Consider the following 27,582-nt stretch of genomic DNA (forward strand, 5'->3'; position numbering starts at 1 on the left):
TAAAGGATTTGAGGGTCTTTGCTCAAAGAACTAAAATGTAGCGTTTTCTTTGCTACTCCATGATATGGCCAGTGATTGGAGGATTTTTATTCCCAGAGTGGCTGCATCAGATGTGCTGAGTATAAAGTCAAAACCCCAAAGCCAGCAAGAATTACATCAGCTTTGCTTTTCTTTATGAGAAAATGGCCTATAAAATGTTAACGCGTGGCTCCCAGTGTGGCCAACGATGCCTAATTAACAGGGACCTCCTAGGTACGGGATCCAGGGGTGGGCAGCCAGCAAGGGGGCTGGGGCTCTGCCACTGCCCCCAACACCCGTCCTCACCTACGTCCAGCACACCTGCGGCCAGCTTCACTGAGGCAAGGTGTGGTGGGCAAACTGGGACGATCGGTTGAGAGAGGCCAAGAAAGCCCAGTGCCGGCATGGAACGAGGTCGTGGTGGCGAGCTGGCCTGGGCCAGCAGTGCCAGCGGCCCCCACTTGCAGCCAGGCCAGAAAGGAAGGTCCAGGCCAGGGCTGATGACAGGTCACACGTGGGGCCAGGAGGGTCAGAAAGCCCCCGTTTCTTCTCTGAGAGGACAGGTTCTGAAGGAGGATGGTGCTAGGAAGGCTGGGAACTTGAAGGACAGCTATGTGACCCCCTGCCCCCAGTCCCACGGGGCGTCCTCTCGCAAAGCATGCTCTTCCGCACCCAGCACCACCTGGAGAACAGCCCAGGTCCTGCCGACACTGGGGCCTCGGCTGGGGGCCGTGCCGGGCCCTGAGGATTCTCACCATCACCCCGGCCTCTGCATGTTCGCTGCTCGCGACGCCCTGTCCAGTCACGACCATCCGGACGATCCCCAGACATTGCCAAATGCCCCTTGAGGGCACGACAACCCCCAGGGGAAACCCAGCGTCGCACGCTCTTCCGAGTGACCGCTCTCGCCGAGAACGGTTCACTCCCCACACGGTGAAGCCGGAAAACCACGTCTTCCAGAGTGAAAATAAGCCTCTCGACACCAGGCAGGGCTGAGGGGGGAGACGATCACTCTTCTCTGTTGCGCTTGAAGGTTCGTCACACCAGCCGAGCTCAAACACACTTTTCTTTCTCAGAGGTTCCTAATGTGGCCTGTCCCAGGGTCCCGTGCGCAGGGCCACTGTCCATAGGAAGGAACTGGGACAAATCACTCCCTTTTCAGGCAAATCACAGAGAAAACAAGTCAAGAAAAGAAGAGGAGAGAAAAGAAGGAGAAATGAGCCTGAGCAGGAGGAGAGGCTGATTTGTCCTCGCTCGCCACTCGGGAATAAAACCTGGCTTCCTGAGAAGGCCCGTCTGTGGGGCTCTCGCACACGAAGGTCCGTTCACGGTGGACAAAGGAACGTGCAGGCTAGGGCTGCAGGCTTCACGCAACCTGCGATGACCTGGCTCGCCGCAAGAACCGCCTGCGTTAGTTGTAAGGCAGGAGCAGGCGACGGCAGCTTCGGAGAGACCCGGCGGCCCCGTGGTCCAGGCCTGGGTGCCTTCACACCCCCGACGCCACATCCACAACCGTGAGACCCTCCCTGCTGACGAAGCTTTGCCTCCACGGCTGGAGGAAGCAAGTCTGACGTCACCTGCTCCAGAAACCATGAAGTAACAGGACAAAGTCCGGACCTGCACTGCGGTGGGCAAGATGCACTTGGGCAGGTTGAGAAGCAAGGGGGCCACGAGAGTCAGAGATGGGCGAGGAATGGCAGTGCTCCATCCCTGAGTGGTGGGAAAGCAAGAAAACGTCGCCGGGGCCCCCAGGGGCCTGCTTCCAGCCTGAGGCCCCGGCAGCCCAACAGGACACAGTCAGAACAAGGTCATCTCCCCGACATGTTGTGCTTGGAAGTTGGCAGAAGTTTCCAGGGTCTTCTAACCCACGTGCCTGAGTGGAAAACAGACCCCCTTTCCTGCCCTCAGCATTTCACACATTCATAAGGTGTGAGGTTACTGGCTGAGCTGTTCCAAAGAACTCAGAAGAGCAGAAAAAAGTCTCGGGCTACAGACTGCCAGGAAGGGAATGTAGCATGTGCAGAAAATAAGGAATTAATGTCCAGCATATATAAAGAGCTCCTAGGAATCAATTAAAAAAAGCCAAACCACCCCCCAAAATACATTCATCTACGCAGAGGTACAGATAGTCCACATGAAACATGACATGTTCAATATTACTAGTTATCAGGGAAGTAAAGATTTTAAAAATATGCTCTAATTACCAGATGGTCAGAAATTCAAAGGGCTGAAAAAAGCAAGTACTGGAAAGACTGCCCAGAATGAGCATAGTCTCGGGGGGCGTTTAAATGAATGAAGTCTGTTTTCCAAGGCAATTTAAGAGTCCAGCACGGTGTGGAAAGGCATTGGTTGTAGTGAGGGACGACAAAGGCAACAACTTACGCATCATCGATACCTGTTAAACAAACTGGCGCGACACTCGGTCTGGGGGACCCTATGCGGGTTTTCCCTAGTGAGCGAACCTGTGTGTTCCGATAACGCATGTGGTCCGAGGCACAGGAGGTTTAAAAGGCAGGTTGCAAAAATATAAGTATAATCAATCCCGTCTGTGCTAAAATATTGACCTCGGTTCATGTATCTACACAAACACATGGAAAGGTGCCAAGGGGAGTGGGGGTCGATGGGACCCTCAGGACCTGCTTGACTGCACGTCTGACGGTGACTTACAGGGTGCGAGAGAGAGAGAGGATCACGGACTGTGCTGTGTGTCTTACTCCTGTGGGGAGCGCGTGCTGTCATCTGGGACAGGAGACCCTGAAAGGACACGTCCTGGGCTCTGACACCAGCCAGGGAGGTGTCGCTGGACTCAGGCCACAAAGGGCTGATCTACACTCTTCTCAGGTCTCGTTTAAACTGTGGGCTGTTTCTTTTTAAAGGAATTTTAGTCACGCGTTTGATGACATGGAGATGTCATTTCTAAGAATGTCCGGAGTCTCCTGACAGCACCGCTCGGCATCTGTGGGCTTCTCCGGAGTCTGAAGCACCTGCGTGTGGCTCCACAGCACGGATACGTGGCCCCGTGCTCTGGGGGACGACCAGAGGCTGAGGCCGGACCGTGTGGCTGGACAGGGCACAGTGACGGCGGCAATGGGCAGACAGGACGCCTGGAGCTCAGACCCCGCCCGTGTGTGGCCCGGCCCCTCCCGTGTCGGAAACACACGTGCCTGCCGTCCTGCCGCGAGGCTGCCCCAAGGACGGAGGGAGCGGACACGCTTACCTGCGTCGGCGCCTGGATCCCCTCCACCAGCAGAGCCGCCACCACAGTGGCCACGGTGGCCACCCGGCAGGCATAGCCCCGTCCAAGCACAGTGTCTCCTGTGGGAACACGGCCTGTGCCAGGCCCACCTCAGCCCGGGGCATGTTCTCTGTCCTCCTGACTCACTCCCCCGTCTCTACAGTGTTTCCTTCCATAGTTATTTCTAGAAAATAAAGGACAGCAATAGGCAGGTCCCCAGTGTCACATGTCTTATGAGGACCACGGGTTTCATGGCTCGAGACAGAGCCTGTCTGGAGGCCACATGAAGGGAGCAGCTCAGCAGAGGCCAAGGGCAGTGGCCTGGCCTGGGGCAGGGCTCTGCTGACCGTGGACAAGGAGAAGACAGTGGGTGGCTGTCTTAGGTCAGAGGTCTCCTCCCAGTGGGGCCGGCTCCCCTCCTCTCTTAGGTCATGGCCCCAAATGGGGCTAAGTGGTGGTCAGGGCGGCTCCCAGCCCTGGGGATGTCCCCCGGGACCCGGCGAGGGCCCTGTCGGCTCTGTGCATGCCGCGTCCCCTGCAAGTGGCCTGAGGGAGTGGTCCTCCTCTTCAGCACGTGCTTCATCCCAGACGGTCTCACAGCCCAGTCCAACCTGCCTGCTTTCCCCACGGAGCTGTTATGAAGGTCATTGTGTTATTCCCCAAAACGGGGGACAAGAGGCTGCATTGGAACGGGGCTCTGCAGAGCACAGTTCCTTACGCACGAGACCCCAGTTGAGGCGTCTGCACCCTGGTCTGGGCCGGCCCCCAGCCCAGCCCCCAGCCAACGCCGCGGATCCTGGAACGGCCAGTGGAGAGCTGGGACACCGCAGGAAACCGCTCCGCTCAACCTCTATGTGTCCTGGAGGGATTCCTCCTCACCTACCGTGTAAATTAACTGGCTCACACCTCAAGTGGGTGTTTTTTTCCCTGTGATTCAATTCACAGCAAGCATTAGCCAGCGCTCAGGATGAGAACTGCCACGGTAGGCCGGTACATCCCACCCACAGCAGGAGCCAGCCGCAGCCCTGCCCCGAGAACAGGCGGGATGCATGTGGGTTCCGTCCCTCGTCCCTGGAAGTACCACCCCCGCCTCTGACCAAACAGCCCCCGGTCGGGGGCAGGCGGGGCGCTGTCCGTGGGAGCAGCAGGCTCCCCGGTACCTATCTGTGATGACAACGGCTTGTCCCTCCAGGACCCAGGCCAGTTGTGGACATTCGGTCCACGTGGAGCGTGGAGGGGCACTCCGTCAGAGTGGGACTTTCCGTGCACACAATGCCGGTTGCTGGGTCCACACAGCACAAAACAAACCCCAGACAGGAAGGCTGATAAGCTGTGGCCCTCCCTCCTCCCCGCCTCCTCATTCACGGAGGCCTGGGCAGCCAAGAAAGGACTGAGGCCAAGTCGCCCCAGGGAGGCGGAAGCAGGTGGGACATCTCTGTGCCCTTCCCCCCAAAACACAGTTTGAAAACATAGAGAAAAAGCAAAAAACAGGAGTTTTTAAGATCCTAGGTCAATTACAGTAAAAAGTCCAACTGGTTTTGTCTTTCATACCAGAGACAAGAGCAGTTACTCTCTGTCACGCAATCGCTTATTTTAAACCCCGGGGAGTCACCTCCGAAATGACAGGTCCTCTGTGCCTGCGGAAGCCTCTTCCCACACTCGTCCACACCGCTCACGGAGCCAGTCTCCAAGCCATTTGGAGAGACTGAGCCAGAGGACACCACGAAGTGCAAATGGATTCTGGATGATTTAAACACAGGAAGTGAAAGAGAACAAAAATGATGTTCTCCCTGGAAGTTTGGTTTTAAAGCTGGAGAGCGTCTGGGCAGAATTCAATCTTCCTACATTTTGCAAAAGAGAATTATTGGCAATAACTCTTTTGTGGAGAGAACAACGGGTTTTCTGCTCTCTCCTGAGTCACTCGCTTCAAATGCAGAAATATTTACCATCATGGCGGGAAAACGGCCCAGAGGGAAGTCATCATACAACACGGACCAGCGGTACCCGGAGGAGAGTTTTCCGGAAGCACACGCGTGGGTTTCCAGACGTCTCTTTAATCATGTGGTGGGTTATCTCGAATTACGGGACAGCTACAGGGTAACCCGGCCATCCTACAATGTGAACGCCCTCGTTTGCACACCCCAGACGTCCAGGTCCCAACTCCTGCTCGGCCAAATCAGGTGCCGCCCTAGAGACCAATGGCCTGTCCGAAACCAAGAAAATGCAGCCTGTGTTTGCACAACATACACGACTGTGCTGAGCAAAGCGAGGTGCGCCGACGCTTCCCCAGCACCCAAGCCGGGTTCAGTTTGCCTTGGAGGCACCCGTGAGCCCCAGCGGAACTGAGCGGTGGACCTCCAGGTCTGTGAGTGGCGGGAGCAACCTCCCGTGTCTCTCTCAGAGCTCGATATTACAGGGAACGGGGAAGCTCTAATTCATTTCAGATGACACTGACAGCTGCCATTAAGGATCTCTTCTGGGATCTGTCATATTTATGCTGAGTCACCACAGGAAAAATCGTGGGAGTCCATATCCGGTTACATTTTTTCCTCTTTGGTGAAGTACAAAAAGGGAAAAATGTGTCGATAGCTTGGTGTTTGTTTTTTTTCTTTAAGCAAAATCCAAGTAAGAACATTTAGAACCATGTGAAAGAGGCTGCTCACCTGGCCACATGTGTTCTGCTAGAAACGGGCAAGCCGTCAGCCCCAAACTACATCGGCACCCGGGAGGGGTGCCCACTGAGCGCGCTTCTGGGTCAAGAGTGGGGCGTCTAAGGGAGGGCATCAGTGCCGTGCAGGGGATGAAGTTTTGGGGCTGGCTTGGCTCCAATAGCCAGAGTCAGGGGTGCTCCGGGTTCCTATTGCGAGGTCAGGACCTAAATGGGGTCCTGGAGATGAAACATAGGGCAAACATGGCTCCTGATCTGGAAACAAAAGTATGAGCCAATGTGGTACAGGGTTTATTGGTTGCCTGTGCCAATCTCTTGATCTCTTGGGGAACAAGAAAAGCTGGTGAGTGACACCGTCTGGGCTGTGTGATGGAGATGAGGGGGACAGACTGGCCAGCCACCTGGCTATGGAAAGAATGGGACTTACCTCCTCTCCTGATGCAGTTCCCCACGGCCTCCCTCCTGGGCGAGATGCAGCAGGCGAGCCTGGCTCCCTGCTCCACTCCTGTTCCCATAACCCATTCTCTGTGGGCAGTACGGGGGTTCTCAGAAATCCCAATCGATGGTGTGTTCCTGCTTAAGACCTTCCAAAGCCTTGCCGGTAAGAATGGAACCCAGATTCCTTGCAGACCTCTCTATCTGCAAACAGCCTCCTTCCTCTGATTCGCCGTGCCCAGCCACTAGGATGGCTTGTCCGTCGAGGACTTCTGGTGCACCCTCGTTTCAGTCCCTCTGCCTGTGCTGCTGTCTCTGCCAGAAATGCTCAGACTCAGGGCCTGACCCCAACCTCCCCAACCCCAGGACCTGTCCTGAGCTCACAGTCAAAGCAGCAAACAGTCCCCATCACACCACCCTGCTTTCCTCTCTGGATCGCGCTCCCCTGTATGAAATCATCTTGCCCATGTATTTACTTGCAGGTGTTGCCTCTCCTCCTGGAATGTGACTCCACGAGAAGAGGAGAATATGAGCAGAATTGCCCGGGAAAGCACTGGGTCCAGGTAGGGGCTGCGTAAACATTTGCTGGACGGAAGAGCAAAGCGCGCTTAAGGTGACCCTGAGGAAACAGGTACCTCGAACAGATCCCCGTTTGGGTCCCGGGTCTTTCCCGCCAGCATGGCGCCCGCCCTTGCTACACACAGAAGTCACTGTGAAGGGCGGGACCCCCTCCTCAAGGAGACACCAATGGCGGATGCCCCCGACTGCCATCTTTCTTACTCCCCACTTGAGCCCCAAGTGTACAGATGACGCCAACTCTTCCTGCAATTGTAGTTAAAGGTGAAAGTCAACCTGGCAGCATGGGCTCTCGGTCAGAGGAGATGCATAAATCACCAGCAGCGTCCCAGTGCGGACGCCCGATGCTGTTCCAGACCCAGCGCCCAGGTCCTCCCACGGGTAGGGCTTCTGCATCGACGCCGGCTTCTCTCGGCTCCCACTACACCCTGCTGGGTAGAAACGAAACCTCAGTGCTTCAGTGAAACATTCTATTCCCCGTGAAACACGACTAGTGAATCACGGGGCTAACAATGCACGCCAGCACTGGAGGGTTTGGGTTTCGGCAGGGTAATAAGCTCAGTGGTGTCAGGAGGCTTCAAAGCTACTCTGGGTAAGGGAAGAAAGAAGAGAATGGCGTGCCGTCCGTTGTCCGCCTCACCGGGGGAGAACCATCCCGCGGACGGAGGCAGGCGTCCTCTGACAGGTCAGCAAGAAGGGAGGCAAGGAAGGCTGGCACGAAACGCACATACACATCTACTCAGGTTTCTCATCGGGAGAATTTTAAGTCTTAGGAGAATTTGAACATTCACCGAGGCAAAGCCCGGACTCAAGATGACAGAGAGAGCATCTCTGCACCCAGCGTCACTGTACATGAGGGGTTCTACAGTCTCACTTGCCACCCAGCAGGACTGAGCATCAGGACTCATGCGGGTCCCCAGCTCTACTGGCAAATCAGCCTGCTTCGAGGCAGTGCGCCCCCCACCTCTAGGTTCAGTGACTCACCGTCCCGTAGTGCTGCTGACTTTGACGCTGACCTCATATCACCAATTCTAGATGTAGGAAAGCCTTACCCTAAGTATGTGTCTACAAGTTTGTGTTAGCAGTACAGAGAGCACCAAGAAATAAAAATATTAACACCAAACACAGGACACCAGGAAACAAGGATTCAGCCCAAAGTAGCAGAATGAAAACTTAATATAAGAAAAGTCAGAATGTCTAGAACTTCATAAATTAACAAGCAACAGGGAAAAGCACCACTTCCTTCTTTATGAGTTGGCTGTTTGGCCCCTGGCTACCTTGTCACCGGGAAAAAATGGCCAAGCTAAACCCAAGAATACTGGAGGACGTTCACAAGAAAGGAACAGACATGAAATGTCCCCGAGTTGCCGCTCTCTTTCCATTTCAACAGCCTTAATGTACATCCGTGTTTTACTCTAAATTACCTCGAATCCTTTTGGAATGTAGACAGAAGAAGAAAGACAAACAAATGTGGAAAACCCGAAAGACTAGCTAAGTAAATTCCCAAAGGTGAAGCAATCCCAGGGCAAATGTGTGAACTGGGGACATAATCAACGGGATTGTCCCCCACTGCGATCCCGGAGGGAGGGAAGCCTTAGAGCGAGGACCTTCACGGAGAGCGCGGAACATGGACATACACAGAGCGAGCAAGGCACACCGCCCGTCCTAGCGCGGCTGTGAGGCCAGCACGAGCTCCTCTCCCTCCGCTGGGCGCCCCCTCCGCCTGCACTGCCGCTCCTGTAGAACTTGCGGGGAGACCCCGGCACCGCTGGGGCCTGCCACACCGCCACGGCTCCGTCCAGAAGCCCGCGGCGTGCTCTCCTCACTCCTCACACGGGGACAATACTTTCCATCTAAGTCTGGATTTCAGGGATCCTCTCACAGCTGTGCCCCTACAGAGGTCAGCCTCCTGTCCCTCCAGCTGATGGGACTGTCGTCGCGGCGACCGGCACTCTGCCACGTGAGACCCACGCAATGGCCCGTGCCCTCTTGGAGCAGAAAGCCTAAGAAGGACACATCAAAATTCACTCCTTTGACAGGATGCCTGGGCAGCTGAGTCAGCTGAGTGTCTGACTCTTGCTCTCGGCTCAGGTCAGGATCTCGGAGCCGTGAGGTCGCCCCGCATTGGGCTCTGTACTCAGCAAGGAGTCGGCTAGAGCGTGTCTCTGCCCCTCTCCCTGCTCGCACGTGTGTACACACACATACACTCTCTCTCTCAAATAAATCTTAAAAAAAGGGATCTTTGACAGGCACAGCTACCAGAAGAGCGACTAACAATGTGAGCCAAGACACCAGAACAAAGATGACATGGAGGCAGCCCACAGCAATTTGTGAGCAAGACGCCCCCCTTGTCACAAGCACTGAGGTCTGGGGTCACCTGCTCCTGCAACCATAACCTACTGATGCTGACCGATGGCAGGTGGTAGAAGGTTTTTATGCTGGAATGGGGGTGCAGGGAGCAGGGACACGGGGATAATTACACAAAATCTTGCTGCAGGATCTCACACACGCACACGCACACACACACGCCTGCACCCGTATTTTCCCGTGTAACTGTTTAAGAGTTCTAGTTAAATATTGTTCTTTTTATGTTCTTGGCTCCCAGACAATCTCTTGATATCATTGGAATGAAAATTATTTTTTGGCAACGAGGACTAACCTGGAGTTTCTATGACCTTAATTCACGGCCCTTCAGTGTCTCATGTTCTGGCCTAGAACAGGTATCACCGACTCTTCTGTGTGACACCTGCCGAGCGAAAACAGTCCCTGGGAACACAACGCATCCCCGACAAACAAACAAGTGCTTGCTCTGCATGGGCGGCGGCAGCGAGGGCGCCCGCCTCTGAGGCGATCCCACAAACCGGCACACGTGGGCTCCCGCAGAGAGCGGAGACCGACTCCTCACGGTCCATCTTCTTAGCGATTAATGTGGTCATGTGTGAGAGTCCGAGAAAATGCAGACTGGACAGCATCAGGGCATGGCTGCCTGATTTCAAATAGGACTCAAATCTTTGAGTCCTTAAAAAAAAATAAATAAAGGCTCACTGTACAACTGGGTAAATTTCACTCAAGATGCCTCCTCTGTGTCCGGCCCGGATTGCCACGCAGAACTGTAGAACAGGGACTCTTCACCCGCGAACCATCTGCCCTCCCTGACCGGGTGCCCCCAGGCCCGGGGGTTTGGGGGAAGCGTTGTCAAGTCCAGAGACGACCAGGGGGTGGCCGTGTGGGGTCATCACCTTCTCCGTCTGGCTTCCCACCACGGCAGAGCAAACGGTCTGATTCCTAACGTCCGATCGTTACAACCCGCGCTCTCGTGGGAAGCTGGAGCTCACCGGCCTTCAGACCCGAGACGCGGAGCTGGCCGTCATCCACAATCCGGCCACAATGTCAGCTCAGCCGGCGGGCCTCACACGCGGCAGCCTGTGCATTTTAAACAATTTTATGAGCCCTAGGCCCTTGGATTAAACAATCAGGCTTCAGTACGCACCCCGCCATCCCCCAGAGCCCAGGGCCAGAAAAGGCACCCCTAGTCCTTAGGAAACACTTATCCCGCACCCTGCTCGGGGGAAGTGGGCCCGCCTGAGCCCTGCACACATGGTCTCTGTACCATCACCACACACGCTTCCAGCGTGCGCCTTGAAGATGTTCTGCACCAAACATGGTCATGAAAACATAGCCAGCAGACGGGTTCACGAGACCTCCACAAGTCCCTTCCCATTACTCAGTCTATTAATAGCACACGGCAATTAACCAACAACGGCGTTTACCATCGTGGGGGGCGGGCTTCGCGCGGGTGATGTACCTGCCAGTGTACTCGTCTGCCAGTTCCCGAGGCTGCCGGGACTCACGATCCGAGCTCCTTCCTCAACCTGAGTTCACGTTAAATAAATATGTGCACACAGAAGCCTTCTCCTGGCTGTTCAGCAAACAACGGTAATGCCACGTTTTGGCTATTTCCCAGCTGCCCGGCTGGGTCACTATTAAGCCCTAAGACTGTTTTCTTTGTCACTGGAGTCATCTCTTTCTGCCCTGAGTTTACTCAGCTGAAGTGAAAATTCAATAAAAACAACAACTCACATCCACGGGGCCCAGTGATGGGCTCCGTTCGGTGCCGAGCACCATCCTGCCTCTCTGTGAATCACCGCCAAGGGCAACACCGCCAGCAACGTTTCCTCCTGCAAAACGTGGGAAGATTCCCGGGGGCACCGGCGACACCAGCCGCTGGATGGAGCGCACGTGCCCAGGGCTTCCCCTTCATCACCCCGAGCAGGAAGGGCACTAAGGCTCAGCGCGGGCCCCTGCCTCTCGGGAGGAGGGGACGGGCGGACCCGGGGTTTTCTCGTGCGCCTCCTCTCGGGACCTCACGGGGCTGCGGCCACTTGCTGCTGCCGCGCTGTAGGAAACCGTCTGTGCCATGGAAGACACAAGGAAACACCGCAGAGTTCACAGTCTACACTTGACCATGGCGCTCTGGCCGGCGTGGACCTCCCTGGGCCCAGCACAAGACAGGATGATTTAGACTCAGTGTGCATGGCTCCATAAGGAAGGGGCAGCAAACGTAACCAAAAAGGGCCACAACCATGCTTCGCTTTAGGGCGTACTCTCAATTCTCGGTCCGGCGATGATTTTATGATGAGTGCATTTTAATACAAGTTGTCACAGAACCAGATCTGGGAAATTCAAAATGCCATGCCACGGACGGACCCCTTCGGCAATATCCCAGTAGACGACACCTCACCTTGCTCTACTCCCCCCAAATGGCAGCTTCCTTACGTGGTAAACAGGGGCACTGGCCGCTGGCCCGCGCTGGAAGGCTCTGGTGTGAGGGACTCGTCTGTGAAGCGTCTCCTGGATGTCAGCCACGGGTTTCCAAGATCTCTGGGCCAGAGCAAGTCTCCTCCTCTAACCACCTGCTGTGCTCCCGATGTCTGCCCCCCTCCCAGCTCACTCTCCTTCTGCGCCTCTGGACCCTCTTGCGGGGATTACTAATATTGTGTTGTTGCACAGTATTTTCCCGTCGCCCATTCCATTTCAGGTTTTAATGATGGATTACACTTACCTGGGATTTTAAATTATGTCAAAGAGGCTTTCTGGGAATTAAGATTTCTTAATTAACTCATCTTCTTAAACTCAGTAATACTCTTTATATTCATAAAATGAGCTCAGAAACAATGAGATGGCATTTAAAATCTGCAAGCAAGTAACTCTTTAAAGGTTGTGACTAATTCTGAGGGCTTTTCCCTTCCAACACCCTAAACTGGCTGCTGTAGACAGGGTGCTGAATTCAGTGCTCTGAACTGGCGTGGGGAGGGGCCCTTTCTCAAGAGCTCCATCAGACAGTGAATCACCCCGAGCTGTACAATGCCCAGCTATGCCCAGGAGGCAGGGGGTCTGGCTTGAGGAGACACCAGGATGCCCATGTCATAGGTCTTGGGCAAAGCAAGGAGAAGGCAGAGCATACGATCTGACCTGTTCTGGAATCCTTTATGAAATCCCACACGCTCTCTTGCAGAGTTTAGCACAACCTGATTTTTATCTAGACCCTAAAATTCCACGTCTTCTGAGAAGACCTCTAGTTTAAGAATAATTATGTAAAATTTCTTCATCAAGTCCATATCATTTAACTAAGAAATACCTCAAAGCCTACAAAAAAGTACAAGAAATAATCACACACACCACCACTACCACCACCACCACCACCACAAATCAGGTCTGTGTCAGACCGTCAGGAACCATCACACACCACAGGGGAAGCTCCTGGGCCACTCTCCTCCATTCTGGCTTCTTCCAGCACAGCAGAAACCACTACTTGGCAATGGGTTTGTGTGTTTTCTCTCTTCATTTTCCTGCTTACTTTCCACATGGACACATAAACAAAATACAGTATTCAAGAGTATTTTAAAACATCATCTAAATGGTACCATTTAGTAAATATCACTCTTTGTGATACTCACAGATACTCACTCTTTGCAGACACCTAACTCTTATGTTAGATGTTTGTCCACGGGGATATGGATATACGGTTTATCACAGGATCACACTGTTGGAATATACCACGATTTACATATTTATTCTCTTATCATGGGACGTTTTGGTTTTCTTTCATTTGCTTTTGCTTTTTCCCCCTTTTGAACAATACAGCAGTAAATATCCTGTGTGTTTTCCTCAGGGACATGTTCAAGAATGTCTCCAGGGGATTCACCTCAAAACAGAAAATTCACTTCAGGACTTCCCTGCACACAAAACAAAGGATAAGACTTCCTCTGTGATTCTCAGTCTCCCGGTGATGTGATCTTGGCTCTCAGAATGGTGTTAACGACAAAAAAGTAAATACTTGCTGAAGAACCGTTAGTATAATTAAAAAGTGTCCCTTCAATTCCTGCACTGAGTAAGTCTTGAAGTTATCACTAAAAATTATCAGCAACAGTCAGTGAGGGAGCAACAGAGCGTCGAGGGTCATGGATGACTCCAGAGAAGAGAGCGGAGAAACCCAGGTCCGGGGGTGTGGGGGAGGCGAACAAAGCAGCAAGAGCCCAGCCCTGGTGCCCCGCGGCGGCCTCGCTGATCTTCTGGTTCCCATTCTTCCAGAGAACACGTCTTCACAGACGGAACACACCCCCTCATCCCCCCACTTCCCTTCTCGCTCAAGTCTTCTTCACAACCACTCAATCTGCCAAATGGAATGCCCTCCTTTGACGTCCTAGGTGCTGGAAGAGGCTTTTTCTCTCATTCTAAACCTCTGATTTTCTTCTCCTCAACTGCATCCCAATGTCCCTCCTTAAAGTACCCTTCTAAAGAGTTTTGAAGCAAAGTGTGTAGAGAAGCAAGGGTTGAACAATTGCTCTACAAAATGGCTGTTGTTTCTCTCCTTGGTCAAACCAAAAAGGCAAACCTAGCCCTGCAGCTTTCTTGCGGACAGCTAGAGGTGACTCCAGCCTTCAAATCTCTCCTTGTCCCTGGCTTCTTTGCAAGCCCTGTCGCTCTCCTGCCCAGCCCTGTGACTGAAACCTTGCAAAAGACCCCAGTGAGGAGTTAGAGTCCTTGGATATCTGCCCAGTTAATAAGAAAACAGTAAAGGCCATTGTGAAATAACCAAACTAATTAGCCCCCTGCAGTTTGAGAAAACTAAAAACTCCGGGGCAGAAACTCACACATTTCAAAATTACCAGAGGAAGGAAGGAAGGAAGGAAGGAAGGAGCGCCATTTCTATCTTCACAGCAGTGCAAGTCATCAGTGCAGCATGGGTTCAGAGAGTAGGAAAAAGCCACACGGTAAGGGAAATATCACAGCTCAAAGAAATAAAAATATCAAAGATGACAGAGGTCACAGAATGGGATGCCAAACTTCCCAAACAAGGAGCACAAGGCAACATGGTGTGAAAGAGTAGGGGGGACGCCCTTAGAGGACAGACTGATGATATACTCTTGAAACACAGAGAAAATTCAGGAATAGACCCAGGGGTTTCCCTACCATCATTACCATCTTCATCGCCATCACCATCATCATCACTGTCCTTATCACCATCACCTTCATCACCATCTTTGCCATCAGCATCATCGTCACTGTCATCATCACCACCATCATCTTCAATACCAGCATCACCATCACTACCATTACCGTCACCGTCATTCATCACCATCATCCTTACCAGCATTATCACCATCACCACCATCACATCAGTACCATCATCACCACCATGACCACCATCAGACCGTCATCATCAACCACCATCACCACCATCAAACCATCATCTTCATCACCACCATCACCACCATCAGACCATCATCTTCATCACCACCATCACCACCATCAGACCATCATCTTCATCACCACCATCACCACCATCAGACCATCATCTTCATCACCACCATCACCACCATCATTACCATCACCATCATCACCACCATCATCTCCACCCTACCAACATCACCATAACCATCATGACCATCACCACCATCATCTTTAACACCAGCATCATCATCACCAGCATCATCATCGCCAACACCAACATCACCACCATTGCCACCATCATCATCATCACCATCACCGCCACCATCACCACCCAACAAAGCACTCTTCCAGCCATACTCAAGAAAACAGCTCATCAGGCTCTCAGGCATCCCTGGGAGGTATTTGCCTGCACTACCCTGCTTCACCGTGAAGCCCCAGCCGCTCAGAGAACAACAGTGGCTCACCCAGGGCAAGAAGAGCTGAGCCAGGGTTCCACCTCTCTAAGCCATTTTCTTAGGCCTCACAGAGAGAGGGAGCATGGCTATTTCCTATCCTGACTGAGGCTAAAATCCCAGTGCCGCTCAGACTGTCTGTCCTCACCACTCCACGCGTGAGTGGCTTCACCTCTAAGGGGTTTTGTTGCCATGGGAGAGAGACAAGAAGGCAAGAGAGACCCTTACCTATAAGGTCTCACAGCAAACATAGAGCAAACGGGCTCCAGGACTGCAGAGTCAGCTGAGAGTCAGTGACTTGGGCCCACCTGCCCTCTGCAGGAAGGACTGGCGATTCTACACCAACAACCTCCCCTGGTGTGGGTTAAAAAGAAGCTGGTCTCTGCACATACAGAATCCTGGAAGGCACTGGCCTCCTCCCTACAAATGCTAGTGAGGCACTACTGTGCGCACAGGATTGGCACTAACCAAGGGAGAGGGGGGTCCTTCCTGGAAGGGGACGAAGAATGGAAGAAAGACCAGGTGCTGCGCTGGGGAACAGGTGCCAGGAGATAACAGGCCCCTGAGGAGAACTGGATTTAAGACCATCAGTGCTGATGGTGGAGGAGGAAGCACACCTACTGTGTGCTGGGCACCAGGCCGTGCTTTATACACGTGTCATCACAGTGCGTCCTCAGGCTAACCCATGGGGGAGGTGGGCTCTGCGTTGACCCCTGCTGGGTAGATAAGAAAGACGACTGGTCTTCTGGACCTCACAGCCAGGAAGGGGGGTCATTTTGGGTCTCATGGCATTTAGACAGGCCTAGATGGAGAAGGCACCCCAAAAAGGAGATGCCCCCAGCAGGGGAGATCAATGGAGCCACACCTTCCTCCAGGACACATCCAAGCTAGGTAAGGAGGAAAAGGCAGGCGAGCTGCTATGAGGCAACAGTGGTGGGGGAGGGGGTTCTGGTTTCATCGAGAGACAGGTTAAGTCAGGGCTGATTGTTCACAGACACGCACATCTAGCTCCAGGACTCTAATCGGATTAGAGACGGAGTCCCCAGGTACAGACAGCAGCGGGGAACCAGCTCCTCCCAAAGTCATCCTGGAAATGCTCACCCACCAGAGACAGGAGGCAAGAGCCCTCTACGCCTTGCTCCCAAATACTGCCAGGAGTACACTGTAGCCTCCAGCTCCTGGGCCTGGACTATGCACAGGTGGGACCCCCCATGTGCTGCGGACATCACAGAAGCACAGGAAAGGTGCAAGTAAGATTTCTAAATATGAGACCGATCCGCTGGGATCTTACAGAGCTCTGTCTGTGTCTTACTCCTAAGTTTCCCAACAAGTGAGGGTAATTCCCTTCCATTTCCCGTGGACCGGATCATGGCAACCCTGGCTGTGAGGCGGACCACAGACGGAACTGCTGGCTCGGCCCTGCCCGTCCTCCCAAACTGGTTGGGCCGCTGGGGGGAGAATCAATAGAAAGACACTGACAGCCGTCCACAGCCACGCAGCCTCTGCTCGCACCTCCGCGCAGGGGCTGGTGCTAAGCCGAGACCCCCCACAGGAGAGGAAACCGCCGGATTCGCTTCATCTCAACAGCGGCCCGGAGCTGCGCTTTTTAACAAGACGTGGGATGCCTCTTGCATCTACCGAGGGTCTCTGAGACTCCGTGGTGATGGGAGGCTCCGGGGCTCCCGCACCTGCTTCGGGGGGGCGGTCTGGGGGTCCATCCTCGTTGTCCTTCCGGGCGTGTTTCCTGGACAGGGTGTGGTCTTCCGCTCTGCACCCGGAAGGCCTGTCTCCTTTCCACACCACAAGGCAAGTGCCCTGCGGGGGCGGGGGGGCATCCCCTTCATGGTCACTTCAAGCTCCCGAGTCCCCAGACAAGAGGAGGCAGGGCAAGCCCAGGGAGTCGTGGTATCGCTCAACGCCTCTCCACCCAGCGGGGCTGGCCGCCTCCTGCGGGCCTGGCACCGAGCAGAGAGCAGCCAGCAAACAGACGCGTCTCTGCCATGGCGCGTCCCTTCGCGGGGAGGACAGCAGACAACAAACAAACCTAGCGACAAGGGGGTGGTTTCAGGGTCTGACGAGTGCCCTGCAGCCTCAGGAAGACCACAGGCGCAAGGAGAGGCGCGGGCGGCAGGGCTCAGGGTGACCGCTTCAGACACGCGATACCCAGCAAGGGGGCGTCTGAGCAGAGACCTGAGAGGACACCAGCTTGGGGAGTCAGGGGAAGGGCACCGGGGGCCGTGCAGAATCACTGGGCAGGCCGACTCCCGCAGGGGCGAGGGGAGGGGAGCCAGGGGAGACCGGTGGGGTTGTGCACTTGAAGGGGCGTGCGGGTCCCATTCTGGGCCGCGGGAGCCGGGGTCCTAGACACCAGGCGTTATTCCAGCAGCTTCACAGAAATATAAGTCAGCTGCCATCAGGTTCGCGCTCTGAAAGCAAACGTCTGACTCTTGGTTTCAGCTCAGGGCGTGATCTCAGGGTCATGAGTTCAAGCCCCATGTCGGGCTGCTAGCTGAGCACAGAGTCGGCTTAAGATCCTCTCTCCCTCTCCCCACCCCCCAGTCTTGAAAAGGGAAGGACACGGCACAGTGGTTTTTAGTTCACATAGAGAGCTGTGCCACCATCACCACTAACTAATTCCAGAACATTCCACAATGCCATCACAGTCGCTCCCCATCTCCCCACAGCCCGGTGCTGGCGAGCACGGATCCACCTTCTGTCTCTAGAGACTCGCCTGTTCTGGACCCTTCACAGGAATGGGGGCCGCCCCGCGGGGTCTGCTGCAGGGCCGGACCCCACGGAGCAGGATGCCTCCACGCCTCACCTTTGCTCCAGCGCGTCGGGATTCACTCCTTGTCATGAGCAAACGATGCTCCCCTGTATGCGTTTACTGCGTTTTGTGGACCCAGTCGCTCGCTGATGGCATTCGGGTGGTTTCCTCTTGTGCTGCTACAAGCGCCGTGTCCCAGTCTATGCGGACACAGACTTCCTCCTCTTGGGTGCGTCCAAAGGTCACGGGGAGCCTCTGGGTTCACCCTTAGGAAGTCTTCGGGGCTCGGGCTGCTGGGCAGAGACCAGCTCCGGGCAGTGCACGGGGGCTAACCGTTGGCTCAGAGGCCTACCCTTCAGTCTGGAATGATGAGGGGCCCAGGGTGTGGCTCTCAGACGCATTTGGGGAAGTGAGGTAGTTTGCCGTGGGGGGAGGCAAGCGAGGGCATTGGGACAACTGGGTTCTTAGGTGTGAGCCAGGGCGACCCGGAGGCCATCTTGCCAGGGGCTCTCCAGCCCAGGTCAGCAATTCTAGGGGACACTCAGGGCATGTGAGTATGTACATACTCGTGCAAACATACAGACACACATGTGCACACACACAACTCACATGTGCGCACACACACATGCTCAAATGCATATGTATGTAACACAGAGCCACACACACACACATGGGCACACAATTCACACACTTACATGTATGCCCACAGGCGCACACCGGTGCATGCCACACACAGATACACGCACAGGCATGTGCACACATACCTAGAATACACACGTGCATACAGTCGCATAGACACAAACATGCATGCACACACAGGTGCGTATAGTACACACACACGTAAACACACAAGCACACTTGGATCCTTCCCTGACGAGCTCTGACCCAGAAGCTCTGCGGGGGTCCTGGAGTCCGTCACTGGCTTGTCCAGCACAGACAGGCATGGGAGCCGCCAGTCCTGGGGCCTCCCCGGAGCTGGAGGGCGGAGGCTGAGGTTACGGGGAGCGAATGCCCGTGCCCGCTACAGACCGTGCCTGGGTACGGGGAGGAGCACAGACTCGGGCCCACGTGCCACTCCACCGCCTGCCACTGTGAGACTCCGGGTGGGATTTGACCTCTCTGAGCCTGAAGGTCACCAGGAGAAATGACATTTGTGCCCATCCCTCAGCTTGGCAAGAGTTACCTAAGGTTACATGTGACACAGACGGGGCCCGTCAGGTGAGATGAGCTTTTATAGCGAACAGGACACGGTTTAAGGAAGTGGCAGCAGCAGGAGGGAGGCTGGGCTAGGCTGGAGGGGAAAGGATTGGATGGGCCCCTGGACGGCACAGCCCAGAGCACGTCTTGGGTTCAGGCCTGCTGTGGGGGGGGGGGTCCCTAGAACTTGTCTACTTCCCCTGCCCCTACCCTCCCTCTAGAGCCTGTCTGCACCCTGAGCTGTGGCCGCAGCCCTATCCCCAAGCTGGGCAGGTGTGTCGTCCAGAAGAGGAAGGTCTGTCCACCCTCAGCCCGGGGCAGTGAGGACCTGGCCACCATCCCACCCACTCACTACTGAACACCAACCCCACAGCTTCTAGGCTCTGGGAGCTCCTGCAGAGCACAGCAGGCAGGTGCCCGCCCCTGGCACTGACCATCTAGGGCAGGAGGACCCCAGAGAGGAAATGGTAGCCATAGCAACTGCTCGGGGCCGAGGACAGGGGCCCTGGCTGCAGGGGCAAGGGTGTGGGGATGAGGAGGGGCCAGCTGGAGAGCAGGAGAGCTGGAGAGCAGCTGACGGTGGGTGGCCTTCCAGAGGGAGGGAACAGAGCAACAGGGCACGTTTGACAAGAGCAGAGACAAGAACATTCTACCTATGACGGAAGGGTGGGAGGTCTGCCTCCATGTAACCCCCAAACTCCAACCGTGACCAAGCCTCCCAAGCACCTAGCAGGGTGTCCCCCCTGCCCCCCGAGCTGGGCCAAGTGAACCCAAGCCCCCTTTGGTGGGGCAGCAGGCGGGCTGGGTCCCCCTTCTGGTCTGGAAAGGTCCGGCTCACACATCACGCCTGTTGTCCTCCCCAAGCTGGGTGTCCCCTGCCACCCGGCCGCCTCATGCTGCCCCCCGGCCCCCGTCCCTGAGCATCCCCGGGCCTCCGCGGTGCAGCACAGACGTTAATTCCGATAGCTCTGACACGGGGCTGTCACCTCGGCGTCATCACACGCTTTGCCTGAAGTGCCGACCTGGGGCTTCAGCGGACGCGCCGGGCGTCTGCAGTCATGGAAGGCGGCTCTGCTGCTCACGGCCTGCGCTCCTGTCCAGCCACGGGCCCCGGGCCACCGCCACCCGCACACGGGCCGCGTCTCAGGCTGCGCCGCGTTGGCCTCCTCCCCGAACCAGCCGGACACGGCCCCACGGACACTCCATACAGCCGCACCCCTGCAACGCCTCCCACCCCCGAGGGATGACAGCTTAGACTTGGCCAAACGTTCCGTGTGCACACGCGTGTGTGTGCGACTGTGTGTGGGGTCGCACCTGCCCTGGTTTCTTCTCTTTATCCGAGATGCTGAAATGCTCCTAAAAATGATCCCTGCTCTCGGAATCCCTGCCAGCAGTCTCCACCCAGGCGGGCCTTGCAGGACAGCACTGCCCTCTCCACACACAAGTCTGGCCTGGTCCAAAAATATCGACTCCCCGGCGCGCGGGGGAGGGGCTGAGGCTTTGTTTCCGGAGACGCTGGGCAGGACGGCGGTGGGGAGGGAAGGGGCCTCGGATCCGTGTGGTGAGGAGCACTGAGGTCACAGGCTTGTCCCGAAGTAGCAGGTGTCTGAGACCACAGGGTGGGGCCCAGGAGGGCTGGGGCCGCGGCAGGGAGAGAGAGCGACACCGCCAGCCCATCTCTTGCCATGAGATGCTCGAGTGAAGAGCCCGGAGCATCACAAAGGGAGGGGCAGCCCACCAGAGTCCCCGCGTTAGTCACGGACGGAGCCCGTGTGCAGGCTGAGCCCTGGGCCATCCCCACAGCAGCGGGGAGCCAGTCTGAGGGAGCCCAGCCCAGCAGACGACGCTGAGACCCGCGACGGCTGCTGGCCCCAGGGACACATCAAGAACCCCGCCCCCATTGCAGTCAGATAGGAAGGAGACCCCAGGGTGGTACCCACCTCTTGGCTGAGGGGGTCCCGTGGGACGGCTGCGATGGGGACTCTGACCCCGCACAGGTGGTCTCAGTGCTCTGCACCCCTCCCCCCACATCGGGATCCCCGCCTGGTGGGCTGGCATCACGGGAGGCCTTGGGTTCTCTACAGACACAGTTGGCCCTAGTGACTCTGAGCCCACAGCCATGGGGCAGCTCAGTGCCTGGAAATGCGGGGTTTTCCTCTGCTACTTCCCTGACTTGGCTCTGCACTCCCGACCTCTCCCCAGGGAGGCCCTAAGACACGGCTACGTTCCAGCAGGCTCTGCAGCACTCAGAACAGTGGCGGCAGCAGGGGGAATGTCTTGTCACCGTTCAGCACAGACGGCATAGCTTCTCGGTGTGTCTGTGTTACTACCGAGGACCGGCCTCAGCCCATCATGGTGCCCGGCCCCGGACCTGGCTCTGCAGATACATGGCGGGAAAGCTGACAGACACCAGCACGGTCCCACGTGGGGCCTACAGTCTCGGGTCTCTTGGAAGAGTTTATGCCTGCCCTCGGCAAATGCCGACCAAGGGCCCCTCTATCCGGGCACTGCGCAGTGCCAAGGACGACAGCCAGGCCTCGCGGTCTGTGGGGGAGAGAAATAGTGAAGCCAGATGGTTTCAGGCATAGATTAGTACTAGAAGATATGAAAACAGCAAGAGGACTGACACCGGGCCTCATCCCGGGGGTGGGCGTGGGCCGAGGTATGGAGACAAGAGGCAGCCGTGGCCAGAGCCGGGGAGAACATTCCAGCTCCTGGGGACAAGCTGGACAAGTGTGAGGAACAGACAGGACCAGGTGGGGGGCACACAGAGACTGGGGAAACGTGCTGGGACCAGGCCAGACGGTGAGGGTGTGCCTGGGTTTGCCGAGCACAGTGGCGCCAGGCCGGACAGGAACACCAGGAGATTTCACGTTTTTTAAGTTGCCCCTGGGACTGCTGTGGGCAATGGACTTGGGCGGGGGTGGGGGCGGGAGAAGGGGTGTGCTGAGGCATGTGAGGTCGTCCCAGTGGAGGGGAAGACAGGAGGAGGAGGAGGAGGGCTCTGGGGATGGTGTAGAAGCGGTCATGGCAGGGTGCACCCGGACCAAGCATGGGGGGACGGGGGCACAGAGCCCTCCCCACCGCCCAGCCAGCAGAGATCTCTCCCGCAGCGAGGGTCGGGAGAGGATGTTTTTGATGGCCACTGACAACGCCCAGCAGGATGGAAAAGGCACACAGCCTCGGACCCCGCCATTCTGGTTCTGGGAACGGGTTCTGCGGTTATGCTTCTGGACGCCCAGGGTCATCCCCACTAGGAAACTCCCACTCCCAACGCCCTCACTGGCAGGAGCTGCCGCAGCCAAGTACTGAGACCCACAGGGCAGGACACCGGCAGCCACTACATGGAACAAGGCGTTACTCTATGAGCGGCCATGGAACTTCGATCAATAACTAATCTTAAGTGAAAAAAGCAAATTCACAAGGCGTTGCACGTGGTGACCCTGATCATGCGGGGGCATCCTGCCGGGGCGTGCATGTGCCGTACCCACACGGGTTTGTCCAGGCAGCGCCGTGGGGCCACAGCACAGCCGCGGGACCCTGGCCCTCGTGGCAAGTGACAATGCCCCAGGGCATCGAGGTGGGGCAGCGGGATGAGACGCTCTTCCTGAAGGGACCTGTCACTGCAGCCAAAGCTCGGGCTGCTCTGGTGACAAACAGTCCAAAATGACCGTCCAGGTCAGCCCCCACCTCTGACGGCTTCGCAGGGACTAGCATGGAGGGAGAGACGGCGGACGGCGGGGGAGGGGGGCTCGGTCTCATCGCTCCCGAGAGCGAGGGGCGCACTGCCTCTCGGCCACCTCCGCTCATGGTCCCGGGGACACGGCAGCTGTGCACGCCCAGGGGGGCGGGAAGCGCGTCGCCCGCACCTCAAGCTCTAGGCCAACGAGCATGTCGTGACCCACGCGGGCGTGAATCAGCACGGGAGGCACATGACTATTTCCACTACTTACAGAGTATAACGGGACTTCGGGCCACCGCCGGCGCCACCTAGAAAAGGCTCACTTCCTCCTTAAGCAAACTGTTGTTTAAATTAGCAATTTCATTAAAGAGCAATTCAGAGCCACGTAAACCGTCCACGGTAGGAAGTAAACACCCCCTTCTCGCCCCGCTCCCCACCCCCGCTCCACAGAGGTGTGTCAGCTTCTCTTACAGCCTCTGAAAACGCCCCACGACATATACAAGCACAGACACCAGCCAACACAGAGTCCCCAACAAATACACATCTTGCGAATTTGCTTTTTCACGCGACATGAACAATTAGTCAAAATCCCACAGCGGCTCATAGAATCCCACCCCCTCCACCGTGAAGGCTGCCTGGCTTCCTGCTCCAAACGGCTGAGACCATTCTTGGTGGATGAACACTGGTCGTGTCTCCAGTTCCCGTTATCCAGAACCCACTGGTGAAGACGGCTGCCCGGGAGCACCCGCGGGGTGGCTTTCTGGAGGGCACTGATGGACCACGGGCTGTGTCCACGGCGCCATAGCGGATACTGTCAAACGACCTCTGAAATTTTGACCGTAAACCTCCACCAGCCGCCTGCACGAGGGCCTACCCCCCACACCTCCACACCCGGCACCCCCTTCTCCTCCCTGCCAACCCAGTTAGAGAAAAGGTGCGTCACAGTTTTCTTCGGCATCGTGGTGCACGTGGTGAGCACCTCTGGAAGTCGGCTCAAGCGGCTAAAACCCCTCCCCATGAACCGCGGGCACATGAAGCCATTGCTTCTTCGACTCCCCAACCCCACTATCTGCACCAATATGAGCCCCTGGTCTCCTCTCATTGATTCTAAAAAGCTCTTTACTTATTAAAAGCACTGTCCAATATAGTAAAGACATTTTCCCCAAGTGCCTATTTTTTTCTGTAAAACTTGAGCAGTACGCTTTCGACAGTCGGGAACTTTAACTGTCACAAAGTCAAACGTCACAGTCTTTCCTCATGTGGCTTCTGGGCACGTGGATTTCTCAGATAAACTAGGAGACTTCCAGTGGACGGGGCCAGACAGCACCCTCAGGGCCCGAGGGCCACCCCCCTTCCCCTCTGCCGCGGGACCCCTCAGGGAGAGAAGGAGCGGGACGGCCACTCTCGCCTGGTCGCAGCGAGTCCCAAGCCTTCCAGCCGGTGAAGCTGCAGTGGACAAACCAGTCGTCTGGAAATGACACACGGGAAGGTGACAGCAGGAACGGCCAGGTCGTCGCTGCTGGCCATCTCTCCGTCCTTCAGATGCTGGCGGATTACTGAGATGAGAAATCATGAGAAGCAACATGTCTTGTGTCTGGTGACGTCTTCTCGCCACTGAAAACTAAATAAATTTTTCTTGCAAGGAAGTGAAAAGCCACTCGTTTTTTGTGACCGATTCATGTAATCTAATACGGAAAAGGCTCTGTCCTGTGCAATCTCACCCCAGAACGCTCCGGGAAGACGTCCGCTCACCCCATACGCAGCAACACTGAGCCCACAGCCTGCTCCCTGGGCGGCTGCAGCACCTTCCAGAATTCCCAGAAGCCTCCTGGGTCGAGGAGACATGTTTTACAGACAGTGTAATTTTAATACTGATTACACTTCCTTATACGGAATCGTAGGAAGATGGTCATTTACTCCATATATTATGACACGCTCGGGTGCCCACCCACCCCCTCCAACTGGCCCAGACAACAAACATGCATTTCCATGGTGCTTGGAAGCCACATGGCACATTGGAGACAGAATTGTGTATTTCATAAGAATAATCCTTTTTTTTTTCCTCATCTAGCTTCCTGTTATGCATGCAGTTCTACAGGAGTGAGCCAATATAGTTCAAAACATGTCACTCACTCATTTATGCTTCTGATATATATTCATGGAAACCTTCCACGTGCTCAACTTTGGGCAAAGCCCTTCCTAAAACAAGTCGCTCACAGGAGGGGTCTGGAAGGGACTCTACTCATTACCACCTACGTGAAGATTCCACGAAAGGAATGAAAAGGGGTGACCTCGTCCCTTCACTGTATCCGTTCCCTCAAGCTGGTGTCTGGAAACAGAAGGGGATGGCATCGTTACAGCAAGTCCCCCCTGCTCGGTGTCCCTCCGGGGTCTGTCTGGATCCTCAGAAAAGCAGCCACTCGATCTCTGATGGGCTGGCAACAGCACCATCACCACGGGGCAGTGGGCGTGTGGGGATGTGGCGTTGTGCGGACCAGGACACCGCGGTGGAAAAGAAGGTCCAAGCTGTTCGATGAAGCAGCCGTGACGGCAGCAAAGGTCTTGTCTAGGTTTTCTGGTAATTTCCTGGCCAAGATGGTTGACGCTCACAGAGACAGCCCTACAGAGCTCGTGGCTGCCACTGCTTCACAGAAAGAACCGTGTGGAGCAGTGAAGACCAGCACCCATGTCTCTTCATACACCCGGGATGCGCCTGTGGACAGAGCACGTCACCCGCCTTCCTGCGCGATCTCTCCCCAACCTGAACCAGCGCTCCCGGGCCTTTGCACTTACTGTGAGACACAAACTCTATCCCCCCACACCTGCTCCTTCTGTCCCAGCCCCCGACTGATGCCATAGGCCGCTGCCAGCCCAAACTTCCTGTCCCTCCTGAAACACACACGCCCCCCCCCTTCGGATGCGGCACAGTCTAACTCCTTGCTCACCTTTTGTCGGAAAAGAGAAATTCCGAGGCGCCGCGGTCTGCGGGTAAGGGAACGTTAACGGGATTTAAAAGAGCAACTTCACACGTGATGGGAAGTGTATTTGTGGGTTTTCCTCATGCGGACGTGACGTGGACCCTGGGAACATCGGGGTCCCCTGAACAGCTTCAAGATACTCCATGTGAAGGAACACGAAAGCTGAGGCTGCTCTTTTCAGTGACCCCTTATTTATGACCCACACAGGACCGTGAGGAGTGATGTCGGGAGGGCCCCCGAACCCCCAAGTCCACTGTCCTCTTTTCTGCCAGCTGACTCTGCCCGGAACCGGGCACAGCCCCTGCCCACCTGTCTCCTTGAGCTTCCGCAGAGGCCCGGGGGAGGGGCACGGAGCTAATGCGGCTGATCTGAGGCCCCGGCAGACTCTGGTCCTGCCCGCACCCCATGAGCCCAGTGTCAGAAGCCAAGACTCACGAGCTGCTTCCTCTATGTGGAAGAGAAAAGCTCACCGGTGATCCCGCATCTCCCTATCTGATGTCCTTCCGGAGAGATCCACAGCCCAGAGCTCTCAGAGAACGAACGGGTACACCCTCTCTGGGTGCCGGCCGCTCTCCCTCTGCTCCCCTTTCACACACATGGAGGGGCAGGATGCTGCGTTAACAACATTCCCCCAGATTCACGTCCGTCTGGAAGCTCAGGACGTCCGTCCTCTGGAAATACGGTCCTTGTGGATGTGACCGAATGAGGAGGCCGCCGCACCAGGTTAGGGTGGGCCCCAATCCAGTGGGTGGTGTCCCGTGAGAAGAGGGAAATCTGGAGGCAGTGTCCTCTCAGACACGGGGAGGAGGTCATGTTCCGAGGGAGGTGGGGGCCTGAGGGAGGGTCACCAGGCCGAGGGGTCTCCAGGGCCTCCGGCTGTCCCTGAAACCGGGGAGAGGCAGGAAGGACCCTCCTCCGTGGCTTCCAGAGGGACTGCGGTCCCGCCCACACCTTGACTTCCCACATCTGGCCTCCGGAGTCGTGGGACAGAACACATCTGTCGTCAAAGCCACCCAGTGCACCGTGATGTGTTAGAACAGCCTGGGGACACCCATGCAGTCGGTCCCAATTTGGCATCCCAGCTCCTCCAGGAAGGCCTCCTGGGCCAACAGCACAGACAGAGCCTCCATCATGGGCCCCCCAAGCCTCAGGCCCCATGGGCCCTCCCAACCCCTCCCCCAGGACCGGCACCCGCAGGCCCGGGCCACATCTGGCTGAGCCTGTCCAGGGTCTCACTCGTTCTCCCAAGGACGTGGCAGCAGGCGAGGACAAACGGGTTTTCCCGCAGAGGTTAAGTGGAACACGTGCTGAGTCAGCTTCCAGCTGCAAATGCCTCTGTGCTCTCCCTCCAGGCGCTGACAACAGAGCGACTGTCGTCCCATGACCTCAGGAAAGCAGGCCTTGTCTAGGGGTGGGGCACACCGTGAGGTCCTCTCTCTCCCTCAATGTCTCGAGCTCGCTATTTCCCCAATAGGGAGGAATTAATTGCAATGAGCCTCTTTGAAATGCCCCAAAGATCTAAGGCAGACGTAGTCTACATGTACCAAAGGTCACGAGGCTCGGTTACTCATGTGGCGGGCAGGCCACTCGTCTTGCCCACAGCCCCGCTGGGGACCAGGACCCAGGACAGCCACAGTCCACGTGACCCACGGTCGCCATTCAGGAATCCAGAATGAGCTCAGATGGCCCGGTGGAGCTGGCGGCTCGACTCACGTGCACACCGGCTGGTACAGCAAGTTACCACCACCGGGCACAGGGGCTGTCGGGCCCGGGACTCGCGACAGCATCAACGGGACCCAAACATCAGATTCAGCGTGTTGCCGTCTTCTGTGTTCTACGC

Source organism: Lontra canadensis, unplaced genomic scaffold (genome assembly GCF_010015895.1).
Source record: "Lontra canadensis isolate GAN:19392208 unplaced genomic scaffold, GSC_riverotter_1.0 scaffold65, whole genome shotgun sequence".
Taxonomy (NCBI): domain Eukaryota; kingdom Metazoa; phylum Chordata; class Mammalia; order Carnivora; family Mustelidae; genus Lontra; species Lontra canadensis.